Genomic DNA, 26,599 nt, shown 5'->3' on the forward strand with positions numbered 1-26,599 from the left:
AATAATCAGAACAAATCATCGGTACTTGGAATGAATCCAGCCCAGGCTGACTGCACCACCTTCTGAAGAGCCTTTGAGGCAGTTCTAGTGAATGACGTTAATTTAAAAGAAACTAAATATTAGTAAGGCATTGATGAATGTGGTCAAATTAAAATGATGCAAAAACTAAAAGTATCTTTAAAGGATCATCCATGGCTAGATTCAGTGAACATTACTAAGTATTTAAAACACCATTAAGTAGTGGTCTGGACTACACTGAGAGTATTTACCCAGAGTTACCATGGGGTAGTATCTGACATACTACAGCTATTTCTTTTTACAAAGGAGACCATAAGTCATGAAGAACAGTTAAATACTATAGCTAAAAAGTAGATGTTCTTCCACTTTAGTCATTGACTGATGACATAAGCCTATGTGTAGAGTTATTATTAAATAAATGTTTAAAGTTTTGCCTCAGATTGTTACTGACATGTCAGCAGAGGCTGGCATCTCTGTTCCTGGTGATATTTAAAAATTGATTGGACAAGGCACCCAACACAGGGTAATGCCAGGTTTTGCTCTGGTTTGAGCAGGACATTGGACTAGTTGAAGTACTGAGGTCCCTTCTGACCTGACTTATTTCAGGAGTCTCTCTGATTTAGTCATTCTGAGTATATATGGAGGAGGCGTGACGGAACTGCTTCAGAGGCACTTCCATTGATAAAGATATTTCAGACAGCTCAAGACTTTAAAGTAGATCTACTTCTACATGTTTTTGTCAGCTGTTTGAGAAGAACTTGTATATCCAAAGGATGCTCTGAGCTTTCTGTTCTAAAGGTCAGGAACAATAAATATATCTGTTTGACTACTGACACTTTAGAAAAAAGAATTACATTTGGGATCTTCATATGTGTGCATAACTTTCTCCAATGCCTATAGCGTGGTGGGTTTTTTGTTGTAGTTGTTTGACTATGAGAAGGGGTGAGTGAATAGGGCTGTGGGGGGAGTTTTGTTTTGCTTTCATACTCTGCTATTCAATGCCAAATCATTGTAGCTTTGGATGACGTTTAAAATGGAGCGCAGGGGGGAAATAAAAGACATTACATTGGAGGGCAAAAAGAAAAGAAATAAAGAAGCTAGGTCCCTTGTAAAATGTAAAATACTCTTTTCATTTAGGAAAAAAGTAAAATAATTTCAACATTTCAAAAGAAAATTGTAGGCTGATTTTTCTCCCTCTCCCCTGCCCCACCCAGTGGAAACAATTTTAGAAGTTTAGTTGAAGTGTTGAATATATTCAGTTGCCCTAGATAATCTTGGCAAGTTTAGAACATGCTCGAAAAACTTCATGGATTCCTGATATTTAGCTCTTCTGAGTGGAGACTATGCCTTTAATATGCAAAAATCACTGTTATTTTGCATATGGCATTAGAAATAAGAAATAAGCCAACACAGAATAAAATTAGCTGACTGAAATTTAATAAATGTGAATTTATTTTTTTCTTAGTTTGAATACTTTGAAACACTAACTTGAGGGTCTGAGTGTTCAAACTGATGAACTGCATGTACTTTACATTGCAGAAAATGGAAAACCATGAAATCTTGAAAATTCTTCCTTAGATAAATGAATCCTTTCATCTTAAGTGGAGCTGGCTGTTTGAAAGCTGCAAGCAGCAGACCAACATATAAGAGCAGACCCTCCCAAAAAGCAGTTTTGTGACCTTGAAACAGCTTTCTTCAGGTTTTTTTGAGATGAAAATAAGTTTTAAATGCAGGCCAAAAATCTGGATTCAGTACCCAGCTCTGCTAGTGACTTCCTATGACTAGTTTAACTTCTTTGTTAGAATACTTTAGAAGAAGAAATGTCTCAGGGTTTGTCACACAATTGTTTAGAAATTTGAATGTATTCTCTTTTAAGATGCTGTCAAAGTGCAAATGGTTATTTAATCGATATTTGTTATTGTGAATAACTGTACATATGTACAGGTCAATAAATACCTGCTTCTGGAAAACAGTGTTTCAGTATATCTGGAATATTTTACTGAAAGTGGAAACAAAAAATACCTAATATTAAAAAAACAAAAGAAACAAAATATCCCACCTGATCTAGTTTAGAAGTTAGTTTGTTTAAAGCACATTATTTCTATCTGACTCCCTAACCATATCCTATATTTTAATTTTAAATTCTCCATTAATATTTTTTATCTGGCCCTGTACTATTTGTACCTCCAGAAATTTTGCTGGTGTAAACAGGAGTCTTGGCTATGGGATGAATGAAGTATTGCAGCCATCTGAGTTAGAAATTTCAGTGGAGTCTAAAGATAGACTTGTCTCTTGTATCTATTCTTTGGCAGAGAAAGAGGGTGATTGACGAGAAGTACAGTATATGAAAGAACAGTTAAAACACAGACACACTGACATTATAATACAGTGTCTCATCGGGTGATGTGGTGTTTTGACTACATGGCTGCAGCAGGTCTATAATTTAAATGCCATTAATGGCACAGAAAGCAATAGCATGGAGACAGGAATACTGTAAAATCTCTGAGTCTGTACTTACAATGCAGATAAAATAGCCCTTTGAACTTGTGGTGCCAAATGTTGTCCAAAGTTACCATTCTTCCATGAGGAAAGCAGTTCTTGTTTTTGTGGGGTTTAATTTCTTCCCCTCCTCCTAGCACAGACAGACATTTTCTGTTTAGATTGCTTGGCTTGTGTCACTACAAAGATCCCAGGCAAAGGGAGGCTGCTTGTATTTTGCCTAACTCATGTCCTGTTCACACATTCAGTACAGAATTTGCTATTGTGAATAGTCATGACTATGTTTTCTTTGTGCTCGTTGGCTTTTGAATATGCTTCTTTATACTTTTACTAAAGTAGCACACAGAACTAATTTCACCAGAAGCTATTGGTGTTTAGCTGTAACAGAATTACACATAGCCCTGTGACTTCATCCCCGTTATAATATCTCATTTGTTTCCACTCGGCTGTTGTAATGTTCTCTGCCTTTTAGACTTGTTGTCCTTTCCCTTGCTCTCCTTTTTTTTTTTTTCTTTTTTTACCCCCATTTTAAATTACAACTGAATTTGTTTTGCTCATTGAACTTAACTGTGGGTAAGCACATGTTTCCGTACCATCACAGAAGCCAAACATTTAATGCACCTTAGTGTAATGTATGTTGTAATTGTTTGCCAAATTGGAGTGACTTTTTCCGAAAAGAATTCCTGATCTTTGAGAACCTTGCAAAATGTGTACAATGTTAATTGTGAGGCTTTTTTTTAAGCACATATTTCAAAAGAGGAGAAGAAATGCTGTGCAAGTGAAACTTGTTTAAAGTCCTCCGCTGTTTCTAGCAGGAGACTGTTGTGATAGTTGCATTATTTCTTTATACGGATAGAATGCAAACAAAAGAATGAAGCTTCTGTAAATTGCACTTAGGCTTTTTTTTTCCTTTAAACTAGTTCATTGTATATAAGTCTGGTACTATACCACGTATATACTGGATGTTTCCAGTTTGGGCTAAGTGGATGTACTCTTTTCAAAATATTCATGTAGTGCTGACAAAGTTTAAATCCAGCTTCTGTTACGTGAATAAATCAAAACTAAATAGTAATAGTTGCTAAAGAGATAGGTAGGGGGTTTCAGAAAAGCTGTCTCTCCTTATAGTACAAGCCCCACGTTCTAAGTGTGGTAAATGTGTGCATGCATGTATGCCTTTCTTTTCTCACTTAAAACCAAATCATACCTAAAATTCAATGCATATTTCTCTGCTAGAAAACATATGACATGGATCTACCTTATACCGAAGGTAAAGAGAAGTGAAGAATAATAAAGCTACTGCATTAATTTAGAAACTACGGATCTTAGCAGAAGTTATTTATTGAGAACTATCTTTATCTGGTATTGTGCTGGTTTTGGCTGGGATAGAGTTAATTTTCTTCCTAGTAGCTAGTATAGGGCTATGTTTTAGATTTGTGCTGAAAGCAGTGTTGATAACACAGGGATGTTTTCATTACTGCTGAGCAGTGCTTACACAGGGTCAAGGCCTTCTGCTTCTCACCCCACCCCACCAGCGAGCAGGCTTGGGGGGCACAAGAAGTTGGGAGGGGACACAGCCGGGACAGCTGACCCTGACTGACCAAAGGGCTATTCCATACCATATGGCGTCATGCTCAGCATATAAAGCTGGGGGAAGAAGGAGGAAGCGGGGGATGTTTGGAATGAGGGTGTCTGTCTTCCCAAGTAATGGTTATGTGTGATGGAGCCCTGCTTTCCTGGAGATGGTTGAACACCTGCCTGCTGATGGGAAGTAGCGAATGAATTCCTTGCTTTGCTTTGCTTGCGTGCACAGCTTTTGCTTTACCTATTAAACTGTCTTTATCTCAGCCCACGAGTTTTCTCACTTTTACTCTTCTGATTCTCTCCCCGACTTGTGAGTGCAAGTGAGCGAGCGGCTGTGTGGTGCTTAGTTGCTGGCTGGGGTTAAAACACGACAGGTATGTGTCATGTGTAGCTATGTGAAGCTCATGTGTAGCTATGTAGCTATTTGAAGCAGAGTCTTTCAAATTTGTGATCATCAAAATGGCTTTCTACTGACCCTGTGCATTCATGTAACAACTCAGGTTCTTCCAAAATCTAGTACTAGAATGTGCAAAAAGAAATCTTATGACTGCTTTGGTTTTGGAAGGAATCTTGATAAGAACAGTCAATAAAATGCAAAAAGGTACATTGGCCAAGTGAAAGTTATTGTCTGTGTTTATTCCCTTCCGAATATTAGTGAGGAAAGATTTGACTTAAACCACTATGCATGGCTACTGCAATCAATACTTTTTGGTTTTCACAGGGGGCAGGGGGTTGCGAACACTCTTTTCGAAGAAGTGTTGAGTGGCTCTAAATAAAGTTTCTTTGTCAGAAAGAATTTAAACTAGAAATTATGCCTGTAAGTTATAAATTTCAGAAGGTTAAGTTTCCTCAGCTTCCAACAACAAATGCAACAGATATAACCTTGGAGTATGTTGGGGAACTGCACTACTTCTAGCTTCTGTCTTGTAGAGATCATTGTTTTCTTTCTTATCATTATTTGGAAGTGTCATGAGCAAAATATCAAAATTCTGGGTCTTGGGGTACAAGTATTGAGAAAAGCTGGCTTCCCTTTATTTCCTCTTCCTATATTTGTTGCTAGTTTCTTCTTTCCCTGCCCTGCCAATGTACTCATATCTCATTTTTGTTACAATTTGTCTTTCTGCTTGATAGTGCAACAGAAATAATGCAAACAGAAATGAGATTTCTTTTATTTTCAGTTCTGACTGTACATTTGTTTCCTTGCTATCTCAAAGGAATCATTGCTTACGAAATCCTTTGGCTTAGTGTGACTGCACTTTCTCACTATGGCTAGTCACAGTAATTAAAACAACCTCTTGTGTACCCACTATTGAAATAAACAGGTTGTCTAGAAATAACTAGAGGCCTCTGACTTTTTCATAGAATCATAGACTCACAGAATCATTAAGGTTGGAAAAGACCTCTAAGATCATCTAGTCCAACCGTCAACCCAACACCTCCATGCCTACTAAACCATGTCCCAAAGTGCCACGTCTACACGGTTTTTTAACTCCTCTAGGGATGGTGATTCCACCACCTCTCTGGGCAGCCTGTTCCAATTCTTGATAACCCTTTCAGTAAAGAAATTTTTCCTAATATCCAATCTAAACCTCTCCTGACGCAACTTGAGGCCATTTCCTCTCTAGTATTGCTAGTTACTTGGGAGAAGAGACCGACCCCCACCTCTCTACAACCTCCTTTCAGGCAGTTGTAGAGAGTGATAAGGTCTCCCCTCAGCCTCCACTTCTCCAGACTAAACAATCCCAGTTTCCTCAGCCGCTCCTCATAAGACTTGTTCTCCAGACCCTTCACCAGCTTTGTTGCCCTTCTCTGGACACGCTCCAGCACCTCAATGTCTCTCTTGTAGTGAGGGGCCCAAAACTCAACACAGTATTCAAGGTGCGGCCTCACTAGTGCCGAGTACAGGGGGACCATCACTTCCCTAGTCCTGCTGGCCACGCAATTTTTGATACAAGCCAGGATGCCATTGGCTTTCTTGGCCACCTGGGCACACTGCTGGCTCATGTTCAGCGGCTGTCAACCACCACCCACAGGTCCTTTTCCGCTGGGCAGCTTTCCAGCCACTCTTCCCCAAGCCTGTAGCATTGCATGTGGCTGCTGTGGCCCAAGTGCAGGACCTTGCACTTGGCCTCGTTTGACCTCATACAATTGGCCTCAGCCCATTGATCCAGGCTGTCCAGGTCCCTCTGCAGAGCCTTCCTACCCTCAAGCAGATCAATACTCCCACACAACTTGGTGTCATCTGCAAACTTACTGAGGGCACACTCAATCCCCTCATCCAGATCATTGATAAAGATATTAAACAAGACTGGCCCCAAAACTGAGCCCTGGAGAACACTGCTTGTGACCAGCCACTGAACGGATTTAACTCCGTTCACCACAACTCCCTGGGCTCGGCCATCCAGCCAGTTTTTTTACCCAGCAAAGAGTACACCTGCCTAAGCCATGAGCCGCCAGCTTCTCCAGGAGAATGCTGTGGGAAACCGTGTCAAAGGCTTTACTGAAGTCCAGGTAGATAACATCTACAGCCTTTCCCTCATCCACTAGGCGGGTGACCTGGTCGTAAAAGGAGATCAGGTTGGTCAAGCAGGACCTGCCTTTCATGCACCCATGCTGGCTAGGCCTGACCCCCTGGTTGGCCTGCACATGCCTGCTGAGCGCACTCAAGGTGAACCGCTCCATAGTTTTCCCTGGTACCGAGGTCAGGCTGACAGGTTTTTGTGCTGAACTTTCCAAATTCAGTGTTTTGCAAACAGACTTGTGTGTGTCTCTGCGCGCATAGCTCATGGTTTATCATGTACTATGTACACAGATGTGCAACCTACAAGTGTGAATTTTGGGTAAACTTTTGCTTCTTTAATTTCTATTATGTCTCTCCATGCAAGACAAAAATGACAGGAAATGCCTCTACTGTAAATGTAGAATTTACATACTTCAGTTACTGAAAATAGTGTTGAAGGGGACTATCTACTTTCAAAATTCTTACAATTTTGCTTGTGACTTTTGAAGAATAATGATTTCTTTCTTAGTGCCCTTGTCACAAAGGCTTGGCCTGGCAGGCTAGGAATTCTTTCCCCTCATTCTTGAAACCCATAGAAAACTAGAATTTACCTAGAGCTTAGTCACCTATGCTGGAATCTTGTTCAAGTTAGTGGAAGTATTTGTAAGAATAGTAAGAGTCAGGAAGAGCTTAGGGGTATTGTAACAGCTGCTCACAAACCAAATTGCTAATACCTGTGAAGGATCACAGACTTTGAAAGAAAGGCCCAGTGTTTATAATATTATAGCCATAATCTTCAGGTCTTTAAGTTGCAACATGTTCTAGTAGGAAATTAGGGGAAATACTAGAAAAATTTGCAGTGTATTTCCATCATCTTCCCCCACTTTACTTGGCCTTAATGTTCTTCATAATGCTCAGAGGGATTTGGCATAAGTATCAGATGATTTTTAAGAACTGAATAAACTTTGAAATTAAAAATATTGAAGGAATATTTCAGAAATGGTCATATGTTTGCCCATATGAAGTTATTAACAGACTTGAAACTATCAGCTCTTCAGCATAGATGCAGTATTCTAATTTCTTTATCAGCATAACTTGTGCCCTCAAGATCAGAAAATATATACTTGATGGAAATGGACTGGTACTGATCTTTTAACTGTAGTATTATTACTGATACTTCTTCAAAGACTCTGAATGGAAGAAGGATTTATGGTCTTTAAAGTAATGTTGCGTCTCCTTTTCTGTACTCTGAAAACTACTATAACAGCATAATCAGCAGAAAAATTAATCAGTTGCTGAAAGAAGTGGAAAAATAAATATGAAGAAACAAAAAAGCTCAAAGATTACCTAACAATTTAGTTAAGAGCATTTGGAGATGCTAGGATGGTGTGCGTGTACCTCACACAGAATAGGCAGATGATAGTATTTGAGTAGTATCTAGTACCTACAGTCCTGTGGGAATCTGGAAGCCAAATGAGCAGTAATGTAATATTTGGTGAGCCACAGTCCTGTGATTTACCTGCACAGAAGAGAAAAATGTGTAAAGCTGTGCATGTGCATGGGTGTTGGAAAAAGCTAGAAAGGGCATGACAGCCATTATGGTAAGAAGTTAATTTCACCTGGCTTCATTTACCTGGTATGGATCAAGGTTTCAAGTGTTCACTTCCCTGTCATGTAACAGGGTTCAGCTGAAGAGAAATGAGTAATTTTTCTTGCACTTTTTGTCACAAACCCTCTGTGAGGAATAACATGAAACCAAAGCACAGCTTGAGAGAAGTAATGGCTAGCGTTTTCCCCAACATGTTTTTTAAATAAGACCAGAACATGAGTTAGTGAAAAAACTCTTCTTAGTGGCAGGTTTGGTAAAATCAGTCTTAGGTATAACACTATTTTTCTACTTAAGAAATAATTTCTGAAATGAAAGGGAACTATTCTTCATGCTCAACTGGATTTTAAATATAGAGTGAACGTGCACAATTTCTCCTTGTCATACAAGCATATTATGCACTTAGATAACTTTTTCCTAATAAATGCCTTGTATGCAAGTAATTCTTTCAGTAACCAAAATGGTTGTTACTTTTCTGCTAAAAGCCCTGAGTATATTCTGTAACAATTAAAACCCTGAGGAGAGCACAGTTCACTTCCTGATGTAGCGGTGCAGTCCCAGCTGCCCTCATGAGAGCAGAACTCCAGATGGTCCTGTTTTGCTGTATGGAGTGGTGCTGTAATTGTTGGACAGCAAGGATATGATTTGGCTATCTGATAATGTCGTATCTGTTGAAATACTTTCACTGTGGCTGTAGTGACATGTATATACAGCATGAAGGAAACTATATTATGGATTGAAGTCTTTAAACGTGTTCATATTGCTCAAGTGAGTGCAAGAAGCGCTTAGATTTGAGGATATAATAATGGCATCTTGAATCCCATGTAAGGGGGGAATTAGCAAGTATCTAAAGCAGCATATAAGGTAACATAGCCAATGATTTGAACCTGCCATTCATGGAATCATAGAATCATTTAGGTTGGAAAAGACATTTAAGATCATCGAGTCCAACCGTTAACGTAACACTGCCAAGTCCACCACTAAACCATGTCCTTAAGCACCACATCTACACATCTTTTAAATACCTCCAGGGATGGTGACTCAACCACTTCCGCGGGCAGGCTGTTCCAGTGCTTGATAACACTTTCGGTAAAGAAATTTTTCCTAATATCCAATCTAAACCTCCCCTGGCACAACTTGAGGCCATTTCTTCTTGTTTTATGGCTTGTCACTTAGGAGAAGAGACTGACACCCACCTCGCTACAACCTCCTTTCAGGTAGTTGTAGAGAGCAATAAGGTCTCTCCTCAGCCTCCTTTTCTCCAGGCTAAACAACCCCAGTTCCCTTGGCCACTACTCACAGGACCTGTTCTCTAGACCCTTTGCCTTCATCATGCTACTTGCTTGCTCTAGTCATGATTACAGTGTGTATAAAGAGGGGAAGAAGAAAAACCCATCTACGGAAGTGTTTCTAGGTGTTCAGCTCCGGTGTTTCTCACACTGTTTCATGGGGCTCTTTTTTATAGGACACTAAAAGCTTAACAAAGCTTGGATTCAATAAAAACAAAGAATGTGAGAACAACTTTAATTGTGGTTGTTCTCATCTTTTTGGTATTATTTCAGAATATGTTCTACCATGGTTGAATGTGCATGTGTTCAAATTTCTTGAACACGTTCATGACTGGATTGGGGGCTGAACCTGGATTCCTTCCACGCCTAATTATCACATTAAACGCTGTGGATATTCTGGTTGTGGATTATCTTGTTTTAAGTCGTCACTACTGATCATTTAAATGATTTTAAATGCCCTAGTGAGCAGCTGATCAAGGGCACAAAGCTTCTCAAGTACTACCTATAACTGCCACTTGTGGCAGAAGAGGAATGCCAAACATGAATTTATTTTCTGTTTCCAAACTCTGTGTGGCCACTTCTATTTTCCTAATCTGCTTAGCCTGAAAATGGCTTTTTTTACAAAAAAAATTTTTTTACAAGATGTAGCAAAACAGGGCCTTGATTTTAGATGATGCTGCTGATGTATTATTGTAACAGAAATTTGTAATCAAGACTATAGAAACCGTCAACAGTATACAGCTCTACCTTCAGGATAAGAAAAATGGAGATGATCCCTGGATTCCTATACTCCTACTTTGTTGGAGAAAGACTGGAGGCGCTAACATGGGCTTAGGAGTATGGAGAAAAGGATCTTCTCTCCCTTCTGGGCATGTGGAGTTGAACATTTACTTTGCTTTGTGGTCTAGGTTTATTACTAAATGCTCAAGCAAGCCTGGAGGCATCTCCTAAATGAGGCTGCAACTGTATAGCTTTCAAACTCAATTAGCCCTCTCTCCTGTTTTCTGCATACTGCATCAATTATAATGGAGTTTACTTGGTTATGTGAGAAAGGGAAGGTGTGTGGGTCCCCATAACCAGCCCCCTTCTTTCCCCATAGTTTGGTGGAATGGCTGCATCTTATGTGGCCCTTTGGCAGCAGCAGGTATCTCTCCAGAATCTTAAAATGTAAATTGTGCTTAAAGGGGGGATGCTGGAAAAAAATCATTCAACAGCAAAGAAATAAGTGAGTGAGCTTCCACTACCTGATGTGAGACTCCTTCAGAGCAGAAAGAATACTGAACTGGGCTGTGCTTTGTGTAATATCGACACGATAGGTTGGCCCACTGTGTTTCTTCCACACAGCGATCTTCTGAGGCTTGTGGTCTTCTGTAAAATGCAAACTTGAGAGAAAGCAATCCTATCACAACTATTACTAATACCCAAAAAAAGTGTCCTAAGAAAATTGCTATTCACAGGAATAAGAACAGATTACAGTGTATTTAATAAAGCAGTAGAACTGATATGTTACCATTAAAAAAAAAAAAAGTAACAAAAATGAAGACAAAACACCTAATAACTGCCATAAGGAAAAACCCCTTTGTTAAGGTTCAAGCACAAGAAAATACTTGGCTTGTTTTGAACAGCAGTGTTTTTATAACATGCTTTTGTTGGATCGCAGTCGTCTCACTCTCTTCTCTGTTTGATCTAAAAGTTCAACCGTGTTAATTTAACAAATTAATGTAATGCATTAAGCTTGTAATATGATTAAAGGTATTACTAGAACTTTATAGAAAGAATGTTTTTTCTCACTCTGTTAGGAGTTTTTCCCTGCAATTGCAGATACAAATACAAAACTGTAACTGCCTCTGGTTGAAAATTTAATCTGTTTTTTTTTTCCCTGTGGGGAAAATGCAAGATGTTTTGAAGAAATATATTTTTCAATGGACATTTTTCTGGGAAGGCCTTTTGCGTGAGGAGAAGAAAAAAGACCCCTTGCTGTCCCAGAATGGTTGATAGCCTGGTGTTTTTGGTGTGCCTCTGGAATGTCAGAGCTCTGTTGTTGTTGGAGAAGGGCCTGGAAACCTGGGTTTTCGATACTTTGTGTGAAAGTCTTAATGATCAGACTACTATCTATCTGGAAAGTGATCATGCTGCCTAGTTTTTCTCTTCCTCTTTCCTTTGCTATGACCTCCTTTCCCCAAAAGAAAATTAAAATCATTTAGACAGACCTCTCTTTAGTCTAACAAGAACAAAAAATTTCAAAACCTCTTTTTATCTCTCCAAGAAATATTCTTTTCTAATCAGTCTTAACAGTAATGCATAGATCCATTGTTTATGTTGTCTAGTAAAGAAAAAACTATAATAATGATATAGAGTTTGCCTTTAGCAATAAAGTGAAACGACTGTATGTATGGAGAGAAAGGCACCGTAGCTGTGGCTGAAGAGCTCTGTTTGGAGCAACGGAAAATTCTTGCATTTATTCCACTGGCTCTTGCAAAGAAGCATCTTGCTCTCTGTGCACTTGTATACGTACTTAATGTTTTGCTTGATTTACGCATAGTGAAAACTAGAGCTAATGTTGACAATGTGAGGGTTGCTTTAAAAAATACAAAACCACACAGAAAAAAACAAGTGTGAGGAAAAAATCCTGCTCATAAAGCCAAAGTGACTCTATATGGAAGAATAAAAAATAATCAGATATATCTGATTTCCTCTCTTCCATTCATACAAAAACAAGCAAAACCTTAGCTTAATTTTATTGTCAACTATTACAGCATCTCTTTTGAAGTAGAAATTCTAACTGAAATCAGTAAAGTGTCTTTCAAAAAGTTCAGCATGCGTGCTAAGATATTACAGATTTTTTTTTATGTACTTGAACACAGGTATGTCTGATTTTCTTTAAAGCTTCTGTCAGTGGGGGAAGAAAGGTGATGGTTACATCATGCTCTCATAGGATGCAACTCATTTTTAGTACTTAACATTTTAATGTTCATCACTTAAATATGTTTTTGGGTGTGCTTCTGAATCATTACTTTGCAAAAAGAAAGAGACATTGCTGTCCATCTCCAGATGGGTTTCTACCTTGTTTAAAGATTGGTGCTTTTCTCCTTTATTCTTTAGAAGAGATCATTTTTAATTAGTCTCTGCTTTCCAGATAAGCTGCTCTTCATTTTTAATTCAAGGGAACAAGAGGAGGTAGCATTGGGGTATATTTGATCTCTTTGAAATATTTCAGTCTGTCTTTAAAAACTCACTTTCTCTTGAAAGGCTGCTGTGACATTCAGATGTTTGTTGGCTGGACTTGAAAGTATGCTTTGGATACTGTTTAGAAAAATCTAGTGCCCCATAAGTGAAACACACAATAAAAGGAAGTAATGCTGAAGACCTATTGTGTGTGGATTGCTGCAAACTGCTTTTCTCTCAATGCTTTCAGCTTGCTGACCTGGAGAAAAGGTTGTTTCTACATTTTATTCCAGTTATCCATGTGAAATTCTTCATTTCAGGTCCTTTTTGGTTTTGCTTTGACCTGTTTTTACAGTTTTTAGTGCTGCCTGTTTAACATGTGTGCAGTGAACAGCTGTACTACTGAGTTCCTGCAGATGATGTGAGCCAGTATGATTTTTATAACTGCCTCTATGATGTTCAGTCATGGAAGCCTTGATTTAGGAAAAAGAAATCATATTCAGTCATGAATGTCTTCAAATGTCCTGACCCAGACCTAGAAAAAAACAGTATGGTATTTTCTGGCACTCTCTGTACTGAGCTGTCTTGGATGGTTTTCTTCTGTGGCTCCTAAACACATCAGATAAAGTTTGGAGCCATCCCGTAATTGCACGTTCCAAGTTCCTTTTCATATCTACAGCAATCCTGTTAATGTTACTTCTTTTAAAGCTCTTTGTTAGTAAATATCATCAGATAAAAGGCTATGCACCCTGGATTTCTGCTCTGTAAAAGTCCATTAAATAAACATGGTATTACCAGCTAACTGACTTCTGAGCTTAGTTTTACTGAGGGGTTTAGTGGGCTGTTAACAACTACAGGTATGGCTTTTTTGACTTCCTGATTTGGGGGGAATTTTCCTTATCAGATCACCTCTGTTTTCCTGATTCCTTCATGTATGAACTTGCCCTAAAGGAGAGCCATGTCTAACTATTTTCTTTATTATGAGTTCAAAATACCTATTAATCTGAAAATAACTTTAGAAAGTGTATTCCACTGTTGAAATAGTGGCCATGACACTACTATTTTGCATCTGAACTTCCATGTAAGAATTTCATATATTTAAAATTCATAATTGAGTTTCTTTTCAAGATAAATTTCAGAAAGACAAACCTTAAACAGATCTGTATCAGTGTGCTTATCTGGGAACCAAGTCGGACATTAGGGCTGTATCATAGTGTGTGTCTGGAAGGGGAGTTAAATAGTAGTGGCAATCTTTCACATGGGCGCACTACGCAGTTGTTTGCAGGACTTGATATCTTACTTTGCATAGGTTTCAGCCGAGTTTAATGTTCTCCTTGCTCTGGAAAAGTAAAGTGTTTTCTGGGGCATGTCGTAGACCTCTTTCTCATTTCTCCCATCTCTACCATCAAATCACTGTATCATAGGTATATATGCAGGACTTATTTTTTCTTTTTATGGTACTTGCTAAATAATGCTGCCAAGTTTGTCGAGTCAGAAATGTAATCAACGCTCTACACAGCATTTTTTAGAGACTGAGATTGAAAAGGAAATAAACAACAAAATCAGCACTGCTGGTCAAGAGTCGCAATGACGTGTTTTCCAGGGGAAAGAATAGTAACAGTGAAACCAGGATGCATCGGTCCTATTCCCTGTGCTGGTGCACAGCATTGTCTTTTTGTCCCTTCCTTATGCCCCACCACAAAACCTTGGCTGCAGGCCCCTCCAGTTTTGGGGGAATTAGAAATATAAAGATTTAATCTTCACTCTTTAAAAGTAATTTTCTAGCTCTTTTCCTTGCTAAGATAGACTGGAAACCATAAACTAATGGTAAATGTCAACTAACCGCTAGACTTGAAAGAACCAGCAGCTGGCTTCTGCTTATGAAGCAGAGAAACTGCGTGGGAGGAGATGTAAAGAACATTCTCAAATACCCACTCTAACAGAGAGGGGGGAGACTGTACTGAATATGGGTTTTAACCTTTAGAATTCTTTTGCTGTTCTCTCATGTTCTTAGACTTGTACGAAAATGCAAAATGGCAATTGATTTGTTTCAGGTAAAGTCATCAGACAAAGGCCCCATGCCACCTAAAATTAATTTCTGATAAAAAATGGGGCACTTAATTTGCCTGTATCAATTTTGTGTCTGTTAAAGATTTATGGTATGAATCTCAAACATTTTTGCAATGTGTTTAATGAATAATTGTTTGCAAAGAGCTTGAGTGTGCCTCAAATCAGATGCAATGTTTCAATGCAGCAACATTATTAACAGCATCGTTAGAGTAGTACTGAAATGGCAGCACTTACAAAATGCATCTACCACAAATCTGAAATCATGGGTTTGTTTTGAGTACAAATAAACATAGGGGAAATAGATCGGGTGATATTCATTCATGATGTATAAACTGAGATCAAAAATAGTCCACAGGTTTATGCTAATAGAAATTGAGACAAATTCTAGGTTGGCAACACTGTTTGACCTAAAAGCTATCTAAGCAAGGCAACTAATGTCTCTTCTACTTCTAATAGGAAGTCCATAGCTGCTGTTGAGGAAAGACAAAGAGCTGGTTTGGGGTGTTTTTGTTGTTAAGGAACTTATTTTTGCAATAATTCATAGATCCTTCATCATTTTCTGATATGGAAAACAATATACAGCCTTATTAGCTCGTGGCACAATGATTTTTAACTTATTTTAAAAGGATTCAGGGTAAACAGAGTAGAAACCGAAGAAAAAGAAGGTTTTTTCTGAAAATAGTCAATTATAAGACACTTAACCAATGCATCTGAAAAATGTGGTGGCAATCTGTCTGGTTTTAAATCAGAGAACTTTCTGTATCTAGATGCTGATTTTACTGGGCAGATGAAACTGCTCTCAAGGAATGGTAAATATTGTTCAGTATGGGAAGACTGTTTTTACATGTTTGTTGAACAACTCTCATATGCAAAAAAGAGAAAGAGTAGAACTGCAACTCTGTTATTTCACCTGCTCACTTCTAAAAGAAGTGTCCTTTCTTGTTTGCTGACAACTCCCACTATGGAGCACTTGTCCACAGTCCCAGGAATTACTATTAACTCCCCGAGACGGGGGTGGGAAATTAGAACTGGTGAGCAAGGGCTGGAAGGGTACCAGCTGGAGGATATTTGTGACAGATAAGAATAACAGGAAGAGAGAGAGAGAAAAGAAATGGTCAGCACTTTTGGCTTTTTAAAAGTGGGGTGCAGATGACTTGCTGTTATGTTTTTGCAATGTCTTGTTTCCAGACTGCTGGCTTAGTCAGCCACATCTTTAATTTGCCCGGTCTATAACAGCTGCTTCTGCTGCTACCACAGAAAGAGAAATTATAGTTTCCAAGCCTTCATTTCATCCCTCTTACCTATAATCCTCAAGTTCCAGTCTGTCTGACCACTTGACTAGACTTTTTTAATTAGCAGATCTTTTTGGGGGCCCTTAAATATGTTCTGCATATACAGAAATGCTAAACAGCCTTGCAAACTCTTGATGAGATGAAAAACATCCTGCTGGGAATATAAAATGGCACATAGTGCCTAGAATAATGATTTCCATAATTGAGATTTTCATGTGCTGTATTAGAAGGCATCATTTACCTGGGGTCCTGTTCTTATGAAAGGAAAAGAAAAAAAAAGGTTTAGCCATTTAAAAACTTGTCTGTTTAATTCAGTCTCTACACTGTTTTCTTGATTCCTCTGAAGAAGGCTATGGGTTTGGCACGAAATACACAAAAAGCCTGAGATGAAAACTAGCATTCATATATTTCTGTACAATCTGTGGTTCAGATGTACTTACTTGATTTGCCCAAATGAGGCAGGTGGAGTTTCATAATGATCTTTTCCTTGTATCTGAGACCACCGTGCTGCCTGATCATTTGGCTGAGGTGGCACATTGTTAATGAAGTGCTAATAAACAACATAATTTGGGAAGGTACACTCTTCTGCAGAAGGTAATAGCTCTCGCTGCTGCAAGTATCTTAATGTAATCAAAGAATACAGCTTGTTTTAATCATTTACTAATTGTACGGCACAACCAACTAATCTGTGGGATGTACCTTGGAGACCCGATAACATGTTTCATCGACTTCTGGGGAATTGACACAGATGATGTTGGTCAAATTGCCCTCAGTTCACTTCATTTGCTGGTCTGCAGCTCTGTGGTGATTTGTCTAGAAGACAAAGAAATAAAAGATTTTGTGTGATAGCTTAGGATATGCTCAATAGATCAGCTGATAATTGGTCTTGGCATTACCCAAGGAAAAATCGCTAGTGTCACTATAAAGGTCTGAGTGTTTTTGTACTAATTCTTTTCCTTGGATTTTCAGGTAAAATATGTTGTGCTTCAAGTTAGCTCTGAGTGATATTAGATTATTCAGAATATTAAACTGAGACACAATATTGTGAATAAGCCTTATATTTTTAATAATTTAAACATCATAAATACACAGGTCTATGGTATTTTGTTTCATGCTGTTCTGGTTTGCGGTTCTTGTGAAACTATTCAGACATATAAAACAATAAAAATTTGCCAGAAAATGAGCTCTAGGCTTATTTTTCAGTGCTGCAGATAAGTGTTGATAAGATCCTTCTCTGACAACTCAAATATTAAACCTGTGTGCATTGGTCTTTTCCTGTAGTGTAGCTTTGAATTCATTTTCTGTCTTAAAAGAAAAATAATCCCACTTAAATACTCAAATACAGGTCTAGGTAATAATCTGATCTTTATTTGTACCATGCACCAATCCTGATGAAATCTGCAAAAATCCTGCAGTTTTTCAATAGCTCTGAAAATCCTTCCACCCTCAGCCTGTAATGTTCAAAGGCACCCGAGGAACTACATAAACGACTATCCCCTGTCCCTGAAGTGCAGTGGGTTAGGTGATGGGATTCCCAAACCCTTCGAAATTCTTGGCATTCAGGATTGAAAATGCCGGGGCTCAAGTAACAAATATTTGAGTTGCTTGTTAAAGACACTTCATTAAATTGGACTCATCTGAATAAGTCTAGTATCAAGTAAGTATGGTATATTAAATCTGAAAAGAAATCTTTTCAAATCTATACTTTTCAATGGTCTAATGATTACTTTTTGAAGAGCTTGTGGTCTGCAAAATACTGTAATTATGCAGCACATGATTAAAAAGACTGGTCTGTAGTATTAACCTTCGTGCAGTTTCACGGAAGACATTTTGAGAATTTCGGATCCATCTTGTTCAGCTACACCTTCTCCATTATGAGTATTGGAGGAACATGCAAGTTTGAATTCTTCGAATAGCTTTGAAAAATCTCACATTTGTTATTTGTCTATTTTATAGGACATGAAAAAACCCCCGCCACCCCTCAGGGAATTAAAGCACAGTGCTTTAATTACATAATGCCCATTAATGCTAATAAATTTTATGCTAAAGACATATGCTGTACCAGTGCCAACTAAAACATAAGTCTCCTTCCTTTTCAAACCCTGTGCCACGTATTGCCTGGACATGTGGTCATTAACATGAACTCGGTTGCAATGACAGGCATTAGACAAAGATACAAGATTTCATTTTGACTTTCAACAGCTTTTACAGGTTGAAATAATTCTAGGGTTTGATCTTCAAGTAATCTTTAAAAGCATTCAAATAGGAATAGTGTTAACTGAGTGAGGGAACAGGCCACTATATATGTGAAATCAAGTGATAATATTTTTCAACTGCTGCAGTTGTTTCTATAATCTGATATGACTTCAGTTTTCTCTCAAAAGATTCCTTCGTAATCTTAGTCTGAAGAATGAGTCTGCCAGCTGTATAACTGTATAAGAGAAGGCATGTTTGTAACTCTTTATTCACAAATCTTGTTTCTTATTCTGTTCTCTGCTCTGTATCTCTCACCTAGTCAATAACTGCAGCCCTTCTTTTTTTTAATTTCTTTTTCCTTTTTAAAATATAGCTCTGCTGTTAGTAGTCCTTCCAGAGTTCGACCCCAGAACTAAGTCTCCTTCTCTTGCAGTATTCCTGGAAATCAGGCAATCAAATCACTCTTGATCTATGTGTTAAAGTGCAGCAGTTGTTCTACTTTCTATGGGTGGAGTACAGGAGGAGGTTGGGATCCACTTCATGAGAATTTGAAGGAAAAAAAACCAGTATCAGTAAGAGGATCAAACTGGCAGATGCAGACTTTTTTCACGTCTCTGTAGTGAGCCAACATTTAGTAGCCCTTCGTGCTAACGAAACAAAAACGTGATGGTGGTTTGGTCTGGTTGAGAATGGAGACCAAACGGGAATAGCTGTGCATGAGGAGGATGGCATTTTTATCAGGGCAGATGAGAGGATTTTGTGGCAGCAGGAACACGAGATGATGGAGGGGCTGAGTGATGGCTCGATGGTAAAATGCATAAAAAGAACAAAAAGCATTTAGATACTGTCTGGCTATGAAGACTTAGAAAATGCTTGGACTTAGCAAGTGGGAGGATAGTGGGATCAGCCAAAGGGATGTGAAGAAATTTAATGAAAAATAAATGTAAACTTCTAACTAAATGTGTAATGTTCAAGGTTTGTTCTTGTGTTCCCCTGTCCTTCACCTCAGATGGAATAAGAATAGGGTTGTTTCTCAGCACAAGCTTTGTTTTTTCGTACATTGTTCTTGACTATCCCAATCCCTGTATAATGATCAGTGTTGACCTCCTGAAGTGGTTTTATTAGTTAGTCAAAGGATTACCAGCCCTTTCTTTCTTAAGCCTGTCATCAGAGCAGTCTTCAGGAGCTGACAGAAGGGACGAGCGAGGGCTGGGAGGCAGCACGTGGGTTCAGAGTGAGACTTGCGCCACATCCTCGTGGCCTGGGTCTGGGTGGGCAGGGGAGAGGCCATGCTGTGCGGCCGGGCTGAAGGGAGGGAGAAGGTGAGGGTGAGGAGGGGGTAGAGAGCTGGGCTCGTAGCCTGCAGTGCTCTCTGCAGGGCAGGGGGCCCCTGGGAGTCCTCTGGTAGAGAGCTCTCAGCAGTTGTATTTTATCCTCAGTCGCAAACCTGTCAATTCAGGGCATTAATCACATTTTTAGTATTTTCATTACGCAACGTTTTCTATGTTCTGTTTATATGCATTAGTGTTTCTGCTGAAAGACTGGAAGACTTCGGCTGCATTTGGGTGGCTCTGCTACCAGATATGTAGAAGCAGCCTCACATAAAAGAAAAAAGGGCTATTATAAGCAAAGAGTGTGTAAGAATGCTACATGTTGATGAGCAGTAATTATCAGACCTTGGAGCATTTTGAAAACTTTCCTGATGACTAAGCCTCCATTTTACACCTCTGCTTCCCAAATTCCCAGTCTGGTGGGAGCTCATGTTATTTTTAACTGTAGCTACTTTTGCCACTGAGTCCCAATGGATTGGAATCACGCTTAAAATAATTGATAGTTTTTAATCGTATACGCTGTTGTTGTAAATATCCTTTTTATTTTTAAATTAGTGAGAAACTTGAATCGTCCCAAATCTTCCCACCATCAGTTGCACTTTTCCCCACCTTTCTCACCAGTTTCAAAGAGAAGTCATGTTCTTGCTTTTTATTCTGTTCTGCTTGCCTGCATTCACCTCGCTGCTGATCTCCCTGCTCACAGGCAGTCCCGTTCCAGCTCAGTGATGAGTGCCAGTCACGATAGCGTAACAAGCCAAAAGTAGTAAACTTGCTACGAAAAGCTTGCAAACTTGGAAGTGCTTAGGTGCCAGGGTTTTAAACTCATTGCAACTTTATTAATGATACCCTGGGGGAAGAATCTTTTAATAGTAAACATATTCAAACAGATTTGAGCTAAAAAAGCTGGATTTACTTTGTTTTGGTTGCATGTGTACTACAGCATTATCAGGAGATGATTTAGAGCAACAGTGGTGAACTCTTAGTCTGGATCGTGTTGAACCAAAGGTTCTCCACGACTGAAAATGTTTTTCCAGCTTTATGGGAGTTTCCTCCCTCCCACCCCCCATAGCACTTTGCAGTTTAAGAAGAGCCATGTGTTAAATAGCATTTGTTGAGCTTACTGCATAATCAAATATGATTTCATTTTTTCTTGAAACATTCGTTCCTGCCCTGCTTTTGCAACGACACATGTGCCAGTGTGCTATTCTTCTCCCCAGCAGTTTCTACATGGAATCTCTTTTCCCTGAGAAAATGGAATCTTTGTGTCTTTGTCTCCTGACTAGCTTTCAGGCATGTTTTGGCAGGAGCTCCGACTGTTGAGGCACTGGAGAGGAGGGGCCTTGCACTCATTTGTCAGCTTTTCTTGCATCTGTAATTTTTGTCCACTCAGCAGTACTGGAGGGGCTTAGAAAAGGGGGAGAGCTCGTAGCTGTTGAAAGTCAAACTCTTGAAATAATTGCTGGACTGTAACAGTTTGGGAAAGGTGTGTGTGGGGGGAGAAACTACAAATGTTTCGGCTAAAAACGGCTTTAGGTTTCAGGTTTTAGCAACTCTCCATTTCATGTAATTGCATGCCTTTCCCCCATATATCTGTACAGGCTACAGTCCCGTGTTTATAGACTTGTTTATTGCGCGTTGATAAACTGGCTTTTTTTAACGGCGATGAAAATTATTTCACTGGTGTTCAAGACCTGGTTGTTTCCAACCAACAGCTTAATTTAAAACATTTAAAGTCTCCTCTAACTTTTGTCCTAATCCTCTGCTGCAGTCTTCCTCTGCAGGCCGTGCGCTTTCATCTCCTTGTGTAATGTAACCAACCAGAAATTAGTTAATTTTTTTTTAATTAGAAGACAGATCTCTTCATACTAAAGAAAGCATTTTTCCTCTTCAGCTTTTTATGGAATATTAACGTTGATCTCTCCTCATCGTTTCAGTAGGCTATTTAAGCTCAGGGCTCATACTGTGAGCTGTTAATTAATCAGTGTGACAGATGAAGAAAGTATCCAACTATGAAAGAAAACCTTACTTCAGTAACTAACAATAAGGATGTGAGCCCGAGTGATTTAAAGGATTTTTTTTTGGTGATTGTGTGATAAGGAGTCTTAAGCTGTTTGAGGTAACGTTTTTTTTTCACTCAGTTTGTGTCTCTGCAAAAACATTAAAGGGCTCATCAATATTTTGTCTTGCAAAGTCTAGACAGGATTTAAAAGAGCCTCTCCTACAGTTTGAAGAGATCTTGTTTCCCATAATTAATAACAGGAAGCAAGTAAATAAGGCTTTACTGACAAATGAAACTGCAACAGTACCATGTACCCAGAAACATTAGCTCCTAGCTGAGAAATGTAGCTGAGGTCTGTTGGTTTTAGTGTACAGGAAAAGATTGCTGTGGAAGCGCATTAGAGCTTTGCTCAAGTCTAATTCAGTTATGTGATAGCAGACTAAAAGTCCAAAAGTAATGATAATGCATTTTAATTATTGAGAGTGATTCCTGACCTTTGTTTACATCTGTGTTATAGTCCAAGAACTCTTCCCCCGTCATTATTTGAAACTCTTTGAACTCAAAAGGAGATTTTCATGTTTATTTAAAAGCTACCAGAAGGCATTTCAGACATTTCCTGGAACAAACTGTATATATGTATTTTAGGAAGATAAGAAATGAAAGGAAACTTGAGGAAAAGCTTTTAGTTTTCTTCCTTTTTGAAGATTGTATTTTCCCTTCAAAGATACCTTTGCAGAAAGTAGTCGGAAACCCTTCTCTCCCCCTCCCCAATTCCTCCCATTAAAATCAGTTAAACAACAAAAGGGGAGTTAGATCCTCATCTCTTCTGTACCAGAGTAAGACCGGAGCAGCGCGATTTATCTCACTGAGCTGTTAAGGTCATTTCAGTAACTGCACGTTGCAGGGACAAAAATTCAGTCTTGCCCTTGCCTGCCATACTTATGACTCTCTTTGGTTTTTGGGTTACACTGGGGGGAGGTTGAAGGGGGAGGAAAAGGAGGAGGTTTCTCTGTGTGTGGTTGGGGGGGCAGTTGCTTTCCTAGGGAGCAGCAATGACTGAATGCCATATTCAGAAGCACTGGAGAGCACATTTAACTCCGTGTTTGTGCTGGACCTTAAGTCTGAGCTTGTTGAATTATGGGTTCATCGTCTGGCATGTCGACTATATGATACAACTGTGTAATACAGACAGTATGTCATCTGAGTGCTGACCTTGAAAAGAGAAGAAAAGTAAATTTGTTTCAGTGATTGTTAGATACACTAGACAGTAAATTCCTACTTTAGCTATTTAATTTACAGTTAACTACTAGAATTAATTTTTTTTCCTGTAGAAAGCCCAACAGCTCATCTACTAAAAATGACAAGATAGGCCAAAATAAGCCTGTTTGTAGAGCTAATGTTTTTCCTTTTCTGTACGTTTTAGAAGATTAACAGCCGTTGCTGTACAGGAGCATGGTGATGAATACTAAATAGTCCGTCCATAAGGCATTTTGGAAGGAATTCAGTAAATTCAAAGAAGATATCCCAACATTGTATCCCATAACTTTGTTTATTTTTGCCCACTGATTGTAGCTAATACTATGAAAACAACAGACTGTATCCAAAGAGAAGACACAGGATTTACAATACCTTGTCAGGTTAAAACTTCTACTGGAAGATATTCTTTAATTGTTGACTGATTAAATGAGAGATTTGAGCACATGTACCTGACTTCAAGCATAGGCTTTCTCTGTTCAACTCAGTGAGTTTCTATATTTCCATAGTTCATAATTGGACTTCTGTTATTTTCTAAATGCATTTCCCTCCCCTGGTAAGTACTGCGTTCTGTCACCTTGAATCATACACACCAGTATCCAGCTAGACTTACAGCTTTTAAATGAGACAGCTTATGGAATATGGTGCTAAATGACACAAGTGCTTGGGTTCTTACTGCAAATAAATATCTCAGATGTCACTTCAAATTACTATTGTAATAGGAAAAGTCGAAAAGACAACTGTTGAAGGTGTGCTTTCAGGGTAACTATAAGGTATTATGTCAAGTTTTCCCCCCCCTTGCTCAGAACTGTAATAACTAGTCAGTTCCTGAGGGAAGTATATTGTGGACAAGGTGCATTTCCTTTACCACAAAAAAAGTTACATTACACAGCAAAGCTTTGAAGAAAATTGTGTGAATTTTTCATTTATTTGGGACCTTTGTAAATCAGGTGTTTATATGCTGCACATAATAGATCTAGGGTTAGAAATTTCTCTAATTAAAAAGAAAACAATATACAAGCCTTTTTAGTAAACAATTTTAGTATCTTTGATTGCATATCCCAGAGAGAATTTTCATATCAAGCTTAATCTTTGTATTCAGCTTTTGATGTGTGTTTTACATAACTAAGGAGGAAATTTTCATGTTTAGGGTGCTTCTTTTAGAAAGAAAGGTGATCCATCAGTGAACAGTTTGAATTCTTTGAATTGTCAGATTATACGTTGCTGGTGTTGTGTGCACTGGTACGTGTAGATTGATTAAATACATATTTCAGAGAGATTAACAAGTATAGTAAATAGTAGAATAGTGTAAAATAAGGTTCCTGATATAGACCCAGGATATAGACCCAGTTTAATCTAAAAGATGCTAATATGAAAAACTACAGTCCTAACAGGACTGGGTATTGGTAGCAGAATTCTGTTATCTTAAACCTCATAGGTACATAGTTTCCAAGTGAAACTCTCTTGATAACTAGCCGTTTCCAGGATATTATCGAGATTTCCTGTTTATTTTATGTGGTATTGGAGGTATCATCTTGTGCCTTTTTCCAAAAGGATGAAGGCTGGTTTTTATAGGGTATTATGCAAAGCCCACTCTGTTAAAGTCGCAAGGTTCAAAGTAATTGTAGGTACCCTGATTATACCGCAACTTTTAACACAATATTTCTTTTTGTCCTCTAGGATTTTTAATTACTTTGAGCATATTTTTCATCTGTGTTTGTGATCAGACCTGATGCATTCCTTCTCCAGCATTTTTTAATATTTTTGATTGTCTAATTCACTCAAGGGTACAGAGAAGCTTATTTCTGATTCAGCGGTAGGCTCCTTGTAAGAAACCTAACTAGAAGAAAAGTGAAGGAAATGCATTTGCATTCAACTTGAAATATTAACATTTCTAATTACATTCCAGACTATTATTTAAGTGTTCTAATGGTTTATTTTTATAGTGCTTCACATTAGGGTAGGAACTGTTTTGCAAATCCCTTTAATTCACAGAAGTTGGGAAGCTCTGCTTATTTCTTTTAAGTAAGAACCTAATTTTGGCACACAATTTAAAGAAGGTATTCCCATTCATCTTCCTTTTAAATGAAATAATGCTTGTATAGGTGAAAATACTTTAAATTACTGTGAGTGTGTGAAAGTAGATGCATGCAGATGGATTATGACTTAAAGAATTTACCTGAAATGTTACTTTTACCATGACTAATATTGGCCAGCTCTTGGAAAGTTCACCCTACTGTGTGCAGGAGCTCTCTAGGCTGCCCGTAAGCAATGCAAAAGAAAAAATGTTCCAGGCTACCAGCAGGTAATAAAAACTACGGATTGCCAATAGGCTATATGAGTTCAGGCATTTAATTTTTCAAAGGTGTCCACTTTAGAGATTCAATTAAACAAAAAATGCTTTAAACTTTTGGTTTCTTGTTTGTAAAATATGGAATAGAATATACCTGCTAGCATTAAAAGATTTTTAAAAATTATTGTTTTCTGTAAAGTGGCAGACTGCATTTATTTCAGCAGAAATAGTTGGCTGATGCTATAGAGTGGAGAAGGCTCCTGGCTCTCTGGAGTCTTTGTCATACAACCTAGAAGGGGTTGAGAAGGAGGGGCAATGCCCTGAGAGTCCTCACTGTGCACTCTCTACCGTGACAGTCAGTAGTAGCGTCAAAAAAAAGAGAGAAATGCCAATACTCCAAATGCTGATTCTGGAGGGAAAGACTTTTGCTTTACGTACAACAATAATTTAAAAACAAAAGTGAAATTTCCTGCGATACTTGTTACAACCATCAGAGACTCAAACTTACATGCACCACTGTCAATCAGAGGAGGAAGAAATAACATGTAGTAAGGAGTTGCATCTCTTTTTTGGCAGCAGAGAACTAAGGGAATACCTGCTGCTATTATTATTTCTTGATGGCCTAGCTTAAGCTCAAACTCATCAAATCAATGAGTATGATGTTCTTACCCCTTTAAACACAACTACATGTATTTTTTTGAAAAGCCAGGAGATGGGAATATGTGATGATAAAACTGGGTTTTTGTCTGTTTGCTTAAATGTTCTCATAAAGGTTTTTACAACTACCTTGGGCTGCTTCTTTCCAGGTAACCTAAATAAAATGTGACCAGTTAAATAAGTGGATTTTTTTGTTTTTATAGTAAAGCATCTAAGGAGACAGAATAAAGGTCAAGGATACTTTCCACTTCCAGTGCTTTTTTTCCTGAATGGGGATGATTTTCCATTCTCATGAACAGCAAGTTCTATTCTTTTTTGTAAGTAGCCAGCACTTTTTCTTTTTTTTTTTTTTTTTTTTTTTGAAAGTTCTCATCTTTTATTAGCTTGTATGCTTGAAATAGGTGTAGTGGAAGCCTTCATTTATGATATGGGAAGGGAGTTCTCTTAAATAAGAAAAACACAGACATTACACTACTTTCCCCCCGCCCGCTCCCCAAGCTCTGTACAATAGTTTTTTCCTGGAGTAAAGTTAGTATAGTAAGCAGGACTGATATGACAAACTTGTTTCATGAGTACATAAATCATATTATTCAACAAGAAATTTTTAGTAAATAAATTTCTTCACTGTATGACGAATAATATTTTGGTGCATGCAGCAAGTCTTGCTTTTGAGTAGTATGGTATATAATACCTTCATTTTACTAATTAAATTAGCATATATAGACATTACCATGTAAATGCTCCATGCCTTCAAGTTAGGACATGAAATACTTTTCAGTGTTTCTTCTCCATCTTGTTTCACTTCCAGAATTTAAATCTGCTCTTCACCTGCAATAAGGTCATAGTTGG

At 38.3% G+C, this 26,599-nt stretch overlaps 1 long non-coding RNA gene across 14 annotated transcripts in view; it reads right to left on the reverse strand.

Moving 5' to 3' along the window:
• Positions 1–26,599, reverse strand: part of LOC142412627 (uncharacterized) — a 68,655-nt gene that overhangs the window by 20,657 nt on the left and 21,399 nt on the right. For 7 of the 14 annotated variants that reach the window (XR_012776551.1, XR_012776552.1, XR_012776549.1 and 4 more), the window contains 2 exons: positions 26,481–26,578; positions 16,461–16,833 (listed from right to left, as the gene is read on the reverse strand). This is a non-coding gene — a long non-coding RNA (uncharacterized LOC142412627). Of the gene's footprint in view, positions 1–10,737; positions 10,876–16,460; positions 16,834–26,480; positions 26,579–26,599 lie in introns of all 14 variants that reach the window. The other 7 variants (XR_012776545.1, XR_012776541.1, XR_012776544.1 and 4 more) reach the window with 6 other exon arrangements.

The sequence above is a fragment of the Mycteria americana genome, chromosome 7 (assembly GCF_035582795.1).
Source record: "Mycteria americana isolate JAX WOST 10 ecotype Jacksonville Zoo and Gardens chromosome 7, USCA_MyAme_1.0, whole genome shotgun sequence".
NCBI classification, from domain to species: domain Eukaryota; kingdom Metazoa; phylum Chordata; class Aves; order Ciconiiformes; family Ciconiidae; genus Mycteria; species Mycteria americana.